Genomic DNA, 15,747 nt, shown 5'->3' on the forward strand with positions numbered 1-15,747 from the left:
GTGAGTCCAACCTGGTAAAATAACTGGTAAGTCTATATATACACACACAGACACACACACACACACACACACACGTATGTATGTATGTATGTATGTATGTATGTATGTATGTATGTATGTATGTATGTATATATATATATATATATATATATATATATATATATATATATATATATATATATATATATATATATATATATACATAAGGCAGTTCAGCTGAAGTCAGAACTATAAGTATTTTATCTTTGCCATAATGACTGTACATAATGTTTTACTAGATACTTTTCAAGATACTAGTATTCAGCTTAAGGTGACTATTAAGGGCTTAATCAGTTTAAAGTTAAGTTAATTAGGCAAGTCATTGTATAAAAGTGGTCTGTTCTGTACACAATTAAAACAAACATAGCTTAAAGGGGCTAATAATATTGACCCTAAAATTATTTTTAAAAACTAAATATTGCTTTTATTCTGGCTGAAATAAAACAAATAAGACTTTTTCAAGTAGAAAAAATAGTATAAGAAATACCGTGAAAATTTCCTTGCTCTGTTAAACATCATTTGGGAAATATTTGAAAAAGAAAAGAAAAATTCACAGGAGTGCGAATAATTTTGCTAATTTTCATTCTTCAAAATATCTTCTTTTATGCTCAATAAAAGAAAGAAACTCATAAAGCTTTAAAACTACATGACGGAGAATAAATAATGAGGTAATTTTAATTTTTGGGTATCCTATCTCTTTAAACCCTCACCAAAAATAAAGTCTACACAGAGGCTGCAGTGTACCCTGAATTGTCATAGGCCATTTTAGTCCATGCATGTGATAAACGAGTGAAACCTGAAGTACTTCCTGTATAAAAGCCCTCATATATTTAATTTTTACTCACAGGACCCATATGAACATGATCCCCCCCACTGGAGAACCCACCAAAGTTGAGCTTAAGTACAACAACGTCAAATCCGCTGGTGATATTGTCCCTGACAGACTTTATTCAACACAACAACATCCCATATGGAGCCAATTATGAGACACAGAATATTCAGAGGGTGAAAATGAATAACTGTGACGAAGAACACAACTCATGCCACCTAAAATAGTCATGCTCTGTGTGTGTGTGTGTGTTTGTGTGTGTGTGTGTGTGTGTGTTTGTGTGTGTGTGTGTGTGTGTGTGTGTGTGTGTGTGTGTGTGTGTGTGTGTGTGTGTGTGTGTGTGTGTGCAAATGCGATTAACTAATTTTAGCACAGAGATTCAGATGTGAACAACATGCCAATACTGTTCCACCTTAAAGGGACAGTTCAGCAAAAAAATAAATAAATATATATATCCTTATTATTTATTCACAATCAAGCACTTTTATGAATTTCTTTTAATCTGTTGAACACAAAACAACACTGTTAACCATTTTTGTAAAATATTTAACTGTAATATGAACTGTATTATACTATAGGACAGTTATGGAGTACTATATTTTAAAGTTACTACTTTTTTAGAGGGAAAAAAATCATATAAATAATAAATCATATAAATCGTTAATGGTTGTAATTTACAGTAGGCTATTTATTAAGAAAAACTTACTTAATAATAATAATAATAATAAATAAATAATAAAAATAATAACAATAATAATAATAATTATTATTATTTTTTATTATTCATTTATTATTATTATTATATATTATTATTGTTGTTGTTGTTGTTGGTTGTATTGTTAACATTATTGTTATCATAATTATTACTAATTTATTATTGTTATTATTATTATTTATTTTTTATTAAATTATTATTATTAATTTATTATTATTATTATTGTTATTATTATTATTATTGTTGTTGTTGTTGGTTGTATTGTTATCATTTTTGTTATTATAATTATTATTAATTTATTATTGTTATTATTATTATTATTAATTTATTATTATTATTATTATTGTTGTTGTTGTTGTTGTTGTTATTGTTAATATTATTATCTTTATTGTTATTATTATTAATATATTATTGTTATTGTTATTTTTATTATTATTATTTTTATTATTGTTGTTGTTATTGTTGTTATTGTTAATATTATTATTATTATTATTATTCTTATTATTATTATTTATGTACTATTATTATTATTAATTCTTCTTCTTCTTCTTCTTATTATTATTATTATTATTATTATTACGTAGGATATTGTTGATTTATTGATTTATTTTTAAGTCTACTTTTATAACTCTGACACATTCAAACCACTGCAGAAATGTTCTAACCAACAGGTCCATGTCATATACAGTAGGCTACAGATACATTTCCTAAAAAATAGCCTCCTATAAATTGTAACCGTATGATATGCTATAAAATGTATGCTACATATTTTTTTTTCACAAGCTTTGGAGACGTAACGTAAATTCAGCTTTCAAAAAATAGCTTTTGTCATGAGTCATGGCTGCGTTCAACATAACAAATGTTTTCAAACTGCACTACGAAGAGAGCTGAATTGTCAATATGAAGATTGCTAAAACTGAACTGTAAAAATACTTATAACTTATTCTACAAATAAGCATGATATATTAATTCACATCCTTAGTACAAGTTCTCTAGAGCTTAACAGGTAAATCTGCATTTGATTCCCACATTAAAAATTGGAATAAACTGGACATGAACCGTGAAAACAAAACCTGAATGTGGAGATATTTCTCAGATCTCCCTCCAAGGCCCTCAGGCTTGTCTAAAAGTGATGATAAATTGCAGACACTCATTCCTGAAGTTTTAGCCCATGTACAGAAATGCCTTATTTCATAAACAAATCAAGCAAGCAGCTCTCCAACAGCTTCAAAACGGGCCAAAGAAAAGAGGCTGTGATGATGTCAAACTGGACACAGTTGTGTGGAGAGAGAAACATATGATGTGGTTCAATTCACGGCTTCTCTATTGGTATTTCACACACAGACATTACTCTCAGGTCAGTTCTAACAGACTGAGGAAATAATGACAAATGACTAATTCTTATAATAAAACTTTTTATTAACTTAATAATACAATATTTTACCACTAATTTGCTTTGACAGTATTTATTTGATAGGTTTTTTTATGATTATTATAGTTTTTGATTATAGTTATTAGTTAATTAAGTTTAAACAACTGTAGTTTGACTTCTAGCTAAGGATAAAATAGCAGTTTACAGATAGTAAATATAAACTTTTACAAATGATTAATCTATGTATAATCTATGTAATATTTCTATGATTATTATTAGCTTTTATTTTTAGGAAATCAGATAGGAAATCAGCATTTATTTAAAAATTTAAAGTGCACTTTTTTGTAAAGTTGTTATGCATTTTTGTGTTTTAAAACTTGTTCAACTTAAATTCATTTTTTTTTCTGTTTTAGTTTGATTTATTCAACTCGAAAAAAATTTTTTTAATCTTTTTTGTAAAATGCTTAAATTGTATCATGCTATATATTAATTATATTATTATTATTATTATTATTATTATTATTAATTACAATAAGAACACTAATTGTTTTATTGTGGGGAATTAATGGGGGAAATTTGGGGAAAAATGTAAAATGATTATATATTCAGTATAGTTTTTGCATGGACTTTTTAAGCTTTATTTTTATTTATTTCCCTAAAATTATTATTATTTTTTTTCAATTTTAGGTTTAGAGGTTTGATTTAGTCAAATATTTGCTTTTTAAAGAAGACCAATTTATGCCCTGTTTTACAAGATGTCAAATAAGTCTCTGATGTCCATATAAAGTGTGTATGTGAAGTTTCAAAATATACCATAAACAATGTTTTACAACTCTTTGAAACTTTCCCTTTAAGGCTTTGAACCAAATTGTGCCATTTTGGTGATGCTTTAAGTTTAAATGAGATTGAGCTCATTTCAAAAGAGGGAGGAGCTATGAATGCCTGTGTCAGCTTAGTGGCAGATTCAAAAACAAGACTAATGTCCTATGCTAATGAGGGAGAGATGATCACTAGTGGGCGGGGCTTTCTCCCTCTGATGACACGTATAAAGAGAGAATGTCAATCAAAGTGTTTCTGCAAACTGTTTTTATCAAGTGTGTTTATAAAAAATAAAATTAACCATTATTCACTATTAGAAGCTGGCTATATTCACACACTGCTGCCACATAATTGCATTTAAACACTTTATAAAAGTGATTTTTGCATAATAGGTCCCCTTTAAGAAATCAGAATCTAAAAATGACCCAAATTTTCAGCTTGAACCTTTACCCATAAATGACCCTTCACCCAAATAAACTGAACAAGAGTTTCTGCTTGCTTAAATGAACAATCATCACCTAATTTCACAACACAAACAGTATCTGCAAGCTGCAACTTCATACGCTTGGTTCCAAAACAAAGTAATCAGCTTTGGTAACCAGCATGCTAACTGCATTTGCTTATAAAAAGGCATTAAAATACAGTTCTGTGCTAAAGTCATAAAGCACCATACCAGCTTTGAGGTCTTAAGATCTTGCACAATATATAATTAATGAGTCTCTTTATTAAAAACAAACTAGAAAATATAGGAAATATGTACAAACATGCAAAAGTCTATGTTTGCCCACCCTGGCCATAGCCTGCTCCATAATGCCATCAGGCAGACATTACAGAAGCCTGAGGAGCAAATCAGTGCGGTTTCATGACAGTTTTGATTCTGTCATTATTAGACTTTTGAATAATACCATTTCTTAAACATTGTTGATAGCTAGTGTGAAAATAATAAATTTATAAACAGTAAAAATTAGCATAAATTGTTAATATTACAACAAATGGTGAAATAGGTATTTAAGTATTAAGTTATTCTCTTCAGAGATTTTTTAAAATAGGTTATATCTTACATAACTATATTTTATGGAATTATAAAAGCATATTTATCATGTTAGGATTTCATAGTGTTTTTATAGTGATGTTTTTTATGTTCGTGTTGCGTCTGTTGCAACGTAATTTTGTTCTGCATTACAATTCTATTGTGATGTTTTGAATTACAAAAAAAAAGGAAACAGAAACTGTTTAATGTGGCTTCCTTTGGCACAAAGCACAGCTTGAACACTTTTGTTCTAATTGTTTTGAAGTTTTCTGATATAATCAACTGTGTAATAATATCAGGCTTTTTTTAGCACTTTCCAGAGTGCATCTTTAGCTTTAGAGTGTCATAACTTTCTTTTTCTGTCATGGGCCTATGTGATCTCAGCCCTGTTCCTGAAGATCTACTTTCCTGCAGATTTCAGCTCCAACCGTGAACAAACACGCCTGAACCAATTAATTTGGACCTAAACAGCACTTGATAATTACAGGCAGTTGTGTTTGATATGGGTTGCAACTGAAATCTGCAGAAAGGTAGATCTCCAGGAACAGGGTTGATCACCCCTGTCATACAGCCTCTATAGTATTCAGGTCTGGACCGTGTGCAGGCCATTTCATGACAGTCTGTTTCATCAGCTGTTTTCTTTCTTCAAGATTTCACTGCAGTTAGCGGATCATGCTGAAAATGAAAACTATTATCACTCAAGTCCTTTCCAGAAAGAATGGCATAATGGATTAAAACCTGTCTCTACTTTTTCAACATTCACAATTCCATCAGTTCAGACAATATTGCAACCAACTGGAACAATACAACGTTGATTATTTATGCAGCTGTTTATAATTTGAGCATCATGTTTTGGCTTGATTTCCTGCTGAAACTGTATCTAGTTATTTTGTGATCTCGCAATGGCAGTAAAATGACAAACGTCACCTTTATAGACCATTTCAATGTGGTCATGTCATTGGTCCACAAACATTTGCTGCTTGTTTTCAAACTTTTTCATAACTGTAGCAAAAGGCAATTCAATCCTAACTTAATGTTAAAACAGCTATCATCACATTATTTATCAATTTGTGGCTCTTTTTGGATTCTCGTAAGCTATAGAAATTAAAAATGTGAAACAGGAAATGCGTTGGGAATATTGTTTTTGTTTACATTTCTCGAAATGGTCTATATTTGCGTTGAAAGCAGCTCATGCTGATGTTTTTTTGGAGATTTCAGCTCCGGTGCAGAGTCTCAAGTCTTTCTTTATGTTTCCTTATTTATAAATGTGGTGTACAGCTTGAACTGTTTTGTTCTAATTGTTCTGACATTTTCTGAAATAATGTGCTGTGCAATAATATCAGGTTTTTTATAGCACTTTCCAAAATTCATATTTAGCTTTATAGTGTCATACTCTCCCTTTCCGTCCAGGTGATCTCATACAGCCTCTGTAATATTCAGGTCTGGACCGTGTGGAGGCCATTTCTTGACAGTCTGTTTCATCAGCTGTTTTCTTTCTTCAAGATTTCACAGCAGTTAGCGGATCATGCTGAAAATGAAAACTATTACCACTTAAGGTCTTTCCAGAAAGAATGGCATAATGGATTAAAACCTGTCTCTACTTTTTCAACATTCACAATTCCATCAGTTCAGACAATATCGCAACCAACTGAAATGACACAACGTGGATTATTTGTGCTGCTGTTTGTAATTTGAGGATCAGGTTTTGGAGTGATTTCCTGCTGAAACTGTCTCTAGTTATTTTGTGATCTCGCAATGGCAGTAAAATGTCAAACGTCACCTTTATAGACCATTTTAATGTGGTCATGTCATTGGTCCACAAACATTTGCTGCTTGTTTTCAAACTTTTTCATAACTGTAGCAAAAGGCAATTCAATCCTAACTTAATGTTAAAACAGCTATCATCACATTATTTATCAATTTGTGGCTCTTTTTGGATTCTCGTAAGCTATAGAAATTAAAAATGTGAAACAGGAAATGCGTTGGGAATATTGTTTTTGTTTACATTTCTCGAAATGGTCTATATTTGCGTTGAAAGCAGCTCATGCTGATGTTTTTTTGGAGATTTCAGCTCCGGTGCAGAGTCTCAAGTCTTTCTTTATGTTTCCTCATTTATAAATGTGGTGTACAGCTTGAACTGTTTTGTTCTAATAGTTCTGACATTTTCTGAAATACTGTGCTGTGCAATAATATCAGGTTTTTTATAGCACTTTCCAAAATTCATATTTAGCTTTATAGTGTCATACTCTCCCTTTCCGTCCAGGTGATCTCATACAGCCTCTGTAATATTCAGGTCTGGACCCTGTGGAGGCCATTTCATGACTGTCTGTTTCATCAGCTGTTTTCTTTCTTCAAGATTTCACAGCAGTTAGCGGATCATGCTGAAAATGAAAACTATTACCACCTAAGTTCTTTCCACAAAGAATGGCATAATGGATTAAAACCTGTCTGTACTTTTTCAACATTCACAGTTCCATCAGTTCAGACAATATCGCAACCAACTGAAATGACACAACGTGGATTATTTGTGCTGCTGTTTGTAATTTGAGGATCAGGTTTTGGAGTGATTTCCTGCTGAAACTGTATCTAGTTATTTTGTGATCTCGCAATGGCAGTAAAATGACAAATGTCACCTTTATATGTGTGTTGAAAGCAGCTCATGTTGATGTTTATTTGCAGATTTCTGCTCCAGTGCAGAGTCTCAAATCTTTCTTTACATTTTCTCATTTATAAATGTGGTGTACAGCTTGAACTGTTTTGTTCTAATAGTTCTGACATTTTCTGAAATAATGTGCTGTGCAATAATATCAGGTTTTTTATAGCACTTTCCAGAGTTCATATTTAGCTTTATAGTGTCATAACTTTCTCTTTCCGTCCAGGTGATCTCATACAGCCTCGATAATATTCAGGTCTGGACCCTGTGGAGGCCATTTCATGACTGTCAATGTTTCATCAACTTTTTTCTTTCTGCACATAGGATTTCACTGCAATTAGCGGATCACTATCATGCTAAAAATGAAAACTATCACCACTGAAGTCCTTTCCAAAAGCAAAGTCCTTTCCATCTGTACCTTTCAACATTTACAATTCCATCGATTCAGACAATATTGCCAAGAACACTGGTAGAAACGTAGCTTAAACCAGCCTCCCTTCAACTCCTATCCTAACAAATCATACATCAACTGAAAGATCATTTATTCACCCTGTATAAATCTCAATAAAAAAGGGTCACATACATCCATTACAACATCAGATTTAACATTGGCCTAAACCTTTTGCACAATACTGTACGCAACACAACTTTACCCTTTAGAATTAGATGCCTTCCAGCAACATTGGGAGCAATGCCATCAAATGTTGTCTACTTAGGCAGCTCACTATGGCTTCGGATCAGAGTTTTCCTCCTGCAGTGAGGCAGATACACTTTAGGTTTGTTTGGCCAAACTGCAGGAGTTATCAGAGGGACGCATAGTTTCCGAGTCCTCCATTAAACCCCCATGAGAACTGCTGAAAGTTTCCCATGAGAATGATGATGGTTAACACACGCTGGAGCGAAAGCGAATGTAACGCCCATCACTTCACTTCAGCTGGCTGGAAACACACTCCATCTGGGGTTAGTATGCAGACTCCTCCACAACCAACTGCTTTCCCTTTCTGTACACTATACAGCACAGATAACACACACACACATACACGTGCATAATGGACTAACAACTACAGATTATGCAACAACAATTGTCTCCAACAGTAGAGTCCTACACTAAAAAATAACTGTTAGCTAAAACTGTAAAAATGCTGGTTAACTACTTAAATAAATAAATAAATCTGGGCAATGTTCAGGACAAAATAAAAACAATGTCCCTCAAAGAAAGGCAGAAAGACATTTGGATATTTCACTTTCAACAGTGCATAACAGAATTAAAAGATTCAAGGTCTGTGGAGAAATTTCAGTGCGCAAAGGACAAGGGCGCAAGCCTAAGCTACAACAGTGATCTCCGATCCCTCATTCAGCACTACATCAAGAATGGTGATATCACTGATCTATAAGTGATATCACCACATGGGCTCAGGACTACTTTGGCAAACCATTGTCAAGTACCACAATAGACAGTTACATCCACAAAAGCTAGTTAAAACCGTACTGTGCTAAAAAAAAGCCCTATGTTAACAGTGTCCAGAAGCGCCATCAACTTCTTTGAGCTTGGAGGCATATATATATATATATATATATATATATATATATATATATATATATATATATCTATATATATATATATATATATATATATATATATACTGGTTCAAAAGTAATTATTAGCCCCCCTTTGAATTTTTTCTTCTTTTTTGGAATATTTGCTAAACGATGATAAACAGAGCAAGCACATTTTCGCAGTATGTCTTAAAATATTTTTTCTTCTAGAAAAAGTCTTATTTGTTTTATTGTGGCGAGAATAAAAGCAGTTTTTATTTTTAAAAAAAAAACATTTTTTCTGTAGTTTACAGAACAAACCATTGTAATTCAATAACCTGCCTAACTACCCTAACCTGCCTAGTAAACCTAATTAAACTAGTTAAGCCTTTTAAAGTCACTTTAAGCTGTATAGAAGTGTCTTAAAAATATCTAGTAAAATATTATTTACTGTCATCATGGCAAAGATAAAATAAATCAGTTATCAGAGATGAGTTATTAAAACTATTATGATTAGAAATGTGTTAAAAAAAATCTGCTCTCCATTAAACATAAATTGGGAAAAAAAATTAAACAGGGTGGCAAATAATTCAGGGGGGCTAAAAATTCTGACTTCAACCGTTTATATACTGCATTATTATTTTGTATATAAAAACAGAACTTAAAAAAATCTTAATGCAACCAATAAACTGTAAAGTGTTAAATGTTAGTTATTTTTTTTATACTGTTCATCTTCTGTGTCTTGCTTTAAGCATGTTTACAGTATCAAGCAATAGTCTAACACACAATGGCAATAAGTGGACGAAATACTGGGAAACGTCCTGGTCAAATCAACTGCAGTGCATATTAACAGGCTCGTGTACATAATGTAAAAGGTATTCAGCATGCGCCCCTTTGTTGAAAACACAGCTGGGATTGATAAAGCTGAATAAAGGTGCCATGCTCCTGTGCTGCAAACAAGCACATGGAAAACATTTGCTCTCAGAACAATGAAAACATCCACTGAAGAACAACTCTCAGGTGATTAAGGGACGAATCTCATGAAACCTGTCAGCAATATTAGACCTCATAATACAAGAGGAAATGAGTAACTACATTTAGCACAAATAATTTTAAGGGTTGTAAAGCTGTCAACTAAATTTGATATGATTATTATGATTATTATAATAATGATTATTATTATGATTATTATTCTCATGCCATTTGACCCATACCAGACTTTGCTATTAATAGTTATTGAATCAGGTTTCATAAAACAAACACACAATGAGATCTAAACATATCTGATCCATTCAGAGTGTTTTTTTTTTGTTTGTTTTTTTTGTAAAAATAAATGTAATGTTGTATAATGTTAAATGAATGTTAACAATTTTTAAGATTTTCTCAATAAGTAAATATTAAAATATGAAATCAGTTGCAGTAATGCAAACCATGAATAATTTTAGGCACTATTCTGCTGAACCCTTATTACTGTAATGCAAGCACATACATGCATATATTTATGAGCAACATTACACGAGTAGCAGTCATACCAGCCAACACTCCCGTTTTTCCAGAGAGTCTCCTGTATTTCAGACCAATCTCCTGCAACTCTCCCATTTTGTTATTTCTCCTGGAAAGCTCCCGTAATTTCACCCTCACCCCCTCCCTTTTTGGTACAGTCTGTAACACCCCCCGGGTCGCCAAGTTTGGTACTGTATCCAATCACAGCGGCCTTCCAAAACCCGATGCATAATACAGTTTCTAACACTGCATACTCCATTCCAGTCGGTGGCGGTAATGCACCAACAAGTTTGGTTGCTAACTGCTAGTAAAATTCAAAGAGAAGTTACTAACGCCACAGTACAGTTACTTTCCTATCCTGGTTGTTAACAGTTGCTTCTTCACCAACGTCACTTTAGAGCTTGAGTTTGAATGATTCTCTAGTGTAATGTCTAAAATGATGGCAAAACAGGTGATTTTGCTCACATTTTAAGATTATAAGGCTGAACTACATAAAATGCCATCAGTCTACAGAGATTTCCCAGTAATTCCCTGTTGCAATCGGGAGATAACAAAAATTAACCCTGATAAAGCCAAAGCACTATTGTATAAATACTGCACTACAACATACAAAAGAGATCGACTTAGCACGTCTCTTAACTGTTTTATAACGATTTGATCAGCTGTAGTTTGATATTAATGCTGAGTTTTTCTCCTCTAAGGATTTTTCATGCTGTCTCTGTCGCTAGACGGAGACGTCAACCATCTTGGCTCAGTTTAGTATAATATTCTCATGCCCGCCGAAGCGCTGTCTCTCAGAAATTATAAATATTTAATATAGGCACTATCATTATAGATAAACTGCATCGTTGCAATCTAAACAACTAAATTCTCACCTAAAAAGCCTCAAAAGTACATTATGTTGTCCAACAGCAGCACTATTTGTCAAACTGTAGTGAGTTTACTGATCTGCTGTCACTCTATGTGGGTGAAGTAACACAGCAGGGTGAAGAGGCTGTACGAGTGCTGTTATTGCAGAATATCGCACGGCTATCAGCCAATCAGAACCAGAAAGAACTACATCACACATGACGTCACAGGGGTTTAACCGCGCATACCGGTTGCAAAAAAAGACTGGTTGCAATAGCAAACACGTTGTGTTGTGGTAGGATGCCAAAATCGAAAGTCCAAAAATAGAAAACTTTACTTTTACCGTACAGCACACTGCTTTTAATGCCAACCGCAGACGTCTTTGGCTAACAGCCATCATGAGAGCTGAATGGAGTGAGGACCTAACTAAAAATGCTGGACTCTGCAGTTCCTATTTCATATCAGGTAAGTTCAAGCTATGCTAAATCATGCACATTACTCATTTTTGATTGCACCATTGATTTCAGCAAAAGCAGTTAAACATGGTGAATAAAACTGCGAACACTGAATGCTTAGAATGAAATGTAAAGATGTAAGTTTACATATCCTGCCGTACAGTTACAGTTCGCTGTCAGAATGCAGTTGTTTTGCTTGTTGATGATTACCCAGGCCTTGTACAGTTCTGCCTTCTTTCTTTGTCTTTGGCTAGGCAGAACCTCAGTTTTTAGCACTACATAGTTTTAAATCTGGTAATCATGGAGCATTATTTCTTGCACATGACCACACAGAACAAAATTGTTGGCATCCAAAGACTTGCAGGTCTTTAACTTCTCTCTTGTTAAATCATTTGGAGTTTCAATAAGATTGTATATTTGGGGCTGGATGCTTGGCCATTTCGTCTTATCCAATATCCATTGGGAGGGTGCTATCGCAAATGAACTTGTCAAACGAACGTCGCTCACTTTTATGTTAATTTTGCAGAATAACTGTGCTTATCACTGGGTGACGAGCTGTTATAATAAGCTGAAAGCATTATGTAAATAATATGTAATCAATATAACTTATCTCTAATACAACAACAAACTCTGTATACCGCATCGGATGTCATTCCCTCGCTGTAACTGCTAGCGCTCCCGTTTTTTTTCTGCAACTGTTTACAAACCGGTAATTCGTCAATAAACACATGCAAAACAAGAGCACTGTAAAGCATTCCTGTCAGTTTGATGAGAAAATGTGCTTCATCTGTACAATGAAATGTGAAAAGCACGCCTCATTTTCTTCATCCAAATATAATATTTCCATTTTTCCCTCTCGATTAAGTGGTGAAAAGTGACCTGCACATGCTCTTGACAGGTTTTGTGCAAAAGAACGAAAAAAGAGCGAGAACAAAGCATTCATCAAGCGCTTACGAAGCTAGTCGAGCCAACACACACACACTCTTAACACTTCACCAAAAACCAAACTGCCTGGAAATCTTTCCACAGAGCGAAAATACTCTGGTATTTAGCAGGACATCCAGCAGTGTCTCTTCATTTGGAGGAGCAACAGAACCCAATCCCTTTGGCCTTGACATGTACAGTAATATTTCCATGGCTTCATAGGTCTTCTGTCGACATAAATGCCTGGAATAACTGATTTGCCCTTAAGGTTTACTCACTTAGTAAGCAGGTGGGTCATGTCAAGGGTAAGTGTAGGAGAGCCAACGGAATCCTTCACTCCTGCTACTCATTCCCAGAATTCCAAGCCATTCCTCCTTCAATCGTTCGCCTGCTCTCTATGCACTCCACATGAAGAGAGATTGGGATTTGCTCCTTTTAAGGAGTTGAAAAGTGAGTAAGTGATGCTGACGGAGATATGGCCTTCATCAAAACCAGTTGAAGAACACTACACAGTCTGACACAAATAAGATGGATTGAGACAAAAAAGTATTTTAAGAAGCTGACCTCCTGTTTGCACAGCATTCAGTCATGGTTAGGCATCAGATCATATCAGTGCAGCTTTAATGGCTTTAGTTTATCTTCAATGCATTTATCAAATGGAGACTAAAATAATTCAAGCTTCCGCTGTTGCTGGAGATTTGATGTTTGTTCTGTTATATTAAGAAAAACACAGGAACAGCAATAATGAAAGAGGTTACAGGATTTCCCTAGGATGAACTTCAGCATCATGTATTTAAAATAGTGGAAATATTGAAATTATTCCGATTATAACAAAAGCACTGGATTATAAGCCCGCCTGTATATGTCACCGACTCGGTCCCAGTCATTCCCCTCCCTGGCCAGCAGAGGTCACCATCCCCGGACCATTAACCATTACGTCATCCACTAACACTGATAGCTTGCACACCTGAAGCGCATCCACTTGATCACCCACGCTCACGCTTATAAGCAGCACACACACACTCACTTTTTGCGAAGTCTTGTTCTGCCCCGGCTAACACTACTGAGCGTTTCTCTACACTGCCTGCTTTCCCGTTGCTTACCTTGCCTTGTTCCTCGACCTCGTCCTGCCAGCCGCCTGCCTTGTACCTCTGCCTGATTACCGACTTTGATCCTAGCCTCCTGCCTTGAACTCTAGCCTGAACACCGACATTGATATTCGCTGCCTGCCTCAGACCCATGCCTGAACATTCATACTGTGGTTACCTGCCGCCAACCTTTCAACGTAACACTATTGTGTTTGATACGAGTTCGCACACGCATTACATATGTGTGCTTATCTTTATTAAACTGTGTTTAATAAACATACTGCAAATGGATCCCTCTGTGTCAGCCCCTTTGTTACAGTATATCCCCCCCCCCCTACTCAATTTTTATTTAACCCTTTAACTACTCCACCAAGAAAAAAATGTTTGGATTGCATTTCTTAACTCCTAATGCCACTAGTTAACACACTCAATGTTTTTTTTTCTTTGGTAACACTTTACAATAAGGTTTATTAGATAATGCATTTACTAACATGAACTAATCATGAACAACACATGTACAGCATTTATTAATCATAATTGAACATTTACTAATGCATTATTGACATCCAAGTCCATGCTTGTTAACATTAGTTAATGCTCCACGAGTTAACATGAACTAACAATGAACTACTGTATTTTCATTAACTAACGTTAACTAACATAAACAAATACTGCAATAAAATGTATTGTTTATTGTTTGTTCATGTTAGAAAATGCATTAATTAACATTAACTAATGAACCTTATTGTTAAGTGTGACCTTTTCAACATATCCCATATATTTTTTTTAAATATCAGCCTCTTCTAAATGGTTGATGTGTCAGTTTATAGTAAAAGTACCGGATTCAATAAATATACTATGAAAAATCTGAAAATATGAAGTGTAAGACCAATTTGTTTAAAAATAAAACATTTTTGAACACTAAATCACATTTTTTTTTAAGTATGCCTTAAAATATTTCAGATTCTCATTTAAGATGTTTCCTGTTTTTTTTTTTGTTTTTTGTTTTTAACAATAAAACCAAAATCAAGTGTAGTAGAGCAACAGGATGTTTGTTTGATTTTTTGTAAACCAATAACGCTGTGTGTTAGCCATTATTTAAAACAGTCATTATTTATTCATTCTTTCATTTTCTTTTTAGCTTAGTCCCTTCATTAATCCGGGGTTGCCACAGTGGAATGAACCGCTAACTAATCCAGCACGTTTTTACACAGCGGATGCCCTTCCAGCTGCAACCCATCTCTGGGAAACATCCACGCACACTCATTCAAACACACAGTCTTATACTACGGACAATTTAGCCTACCCAATTCACCTGTACCGCATGTCTTTGGACTGTGGGGGAAACCGGAGCACCCGGAGGAAACCCACGCAAACGCAAGGAGAACATGCAAACTCAACACGCAAACGTCAACTGAGCCGAGCCGAGGTTCGAACCAACCCAGCCACCTTCTTGCTGTGAGGCCACTGCGTCGCCACAGTCATTATTTAAAAACAGTAAAAACATGGTCAATTGTTTGGTAGAGGGGCAGTCAAATGGTTAACGATTAAAATAGTTAATTTCTTTAATGCGAAATGTGCATCCATTAAACACCATAGTGTCGTTGCTGACCATGTCCACACTGCAAAAATGCTTTTCTAACTTAGATTTTTGTCTTGTTTTTAGTCAGATATATATTTGCATAAATGTGAAGACTTGTAGAGTGTTATCATGGATCATTACAAAAAAACTCGTGTAATTTTGATATATTATTACTTAAAATGAGACAATATGTTCTGTTTGTCTAGAAAATTATTCTTGATTTAAAAAAAAAAGTTAGATATTTGAACTGGAAACAAGACAAAAAATCTAAGTTAGAAAAGTATTTTTGCAGTGTGGACACGGTCAGCAACAATACTATGGTGTTTAATGGATGCACATTTTGTATTAGATGG

At 34.1% G+C, this 15,747-nt stretch overlaps 1 protein-coding gene across 7 annotated transcripts in view; it reads right to left on the reverse strand.

Annotated features, from left to right (window-relative positions):
• Positions 1-15,747, reverse strand: part of itga9 (integrin, alpha 9) — a 198,593-nt gene that overhangs the window by 80,245 nt on the left and 102,601 nt on the right.

This window comes from Danio rerio, chromosome 13 (assembly GCF_052040795.2).
Source record: "Danio rerio strain M-AB ecotype USA chromosome 13, GRCz13ab, whole genome shotgun sequence".
Classification (NCBI taxonomy): Eukaryota; Metazoa; Chordata; class Actinopteri; order Cypriniformes; family Danionidae; genus Danio; species Danio rerio.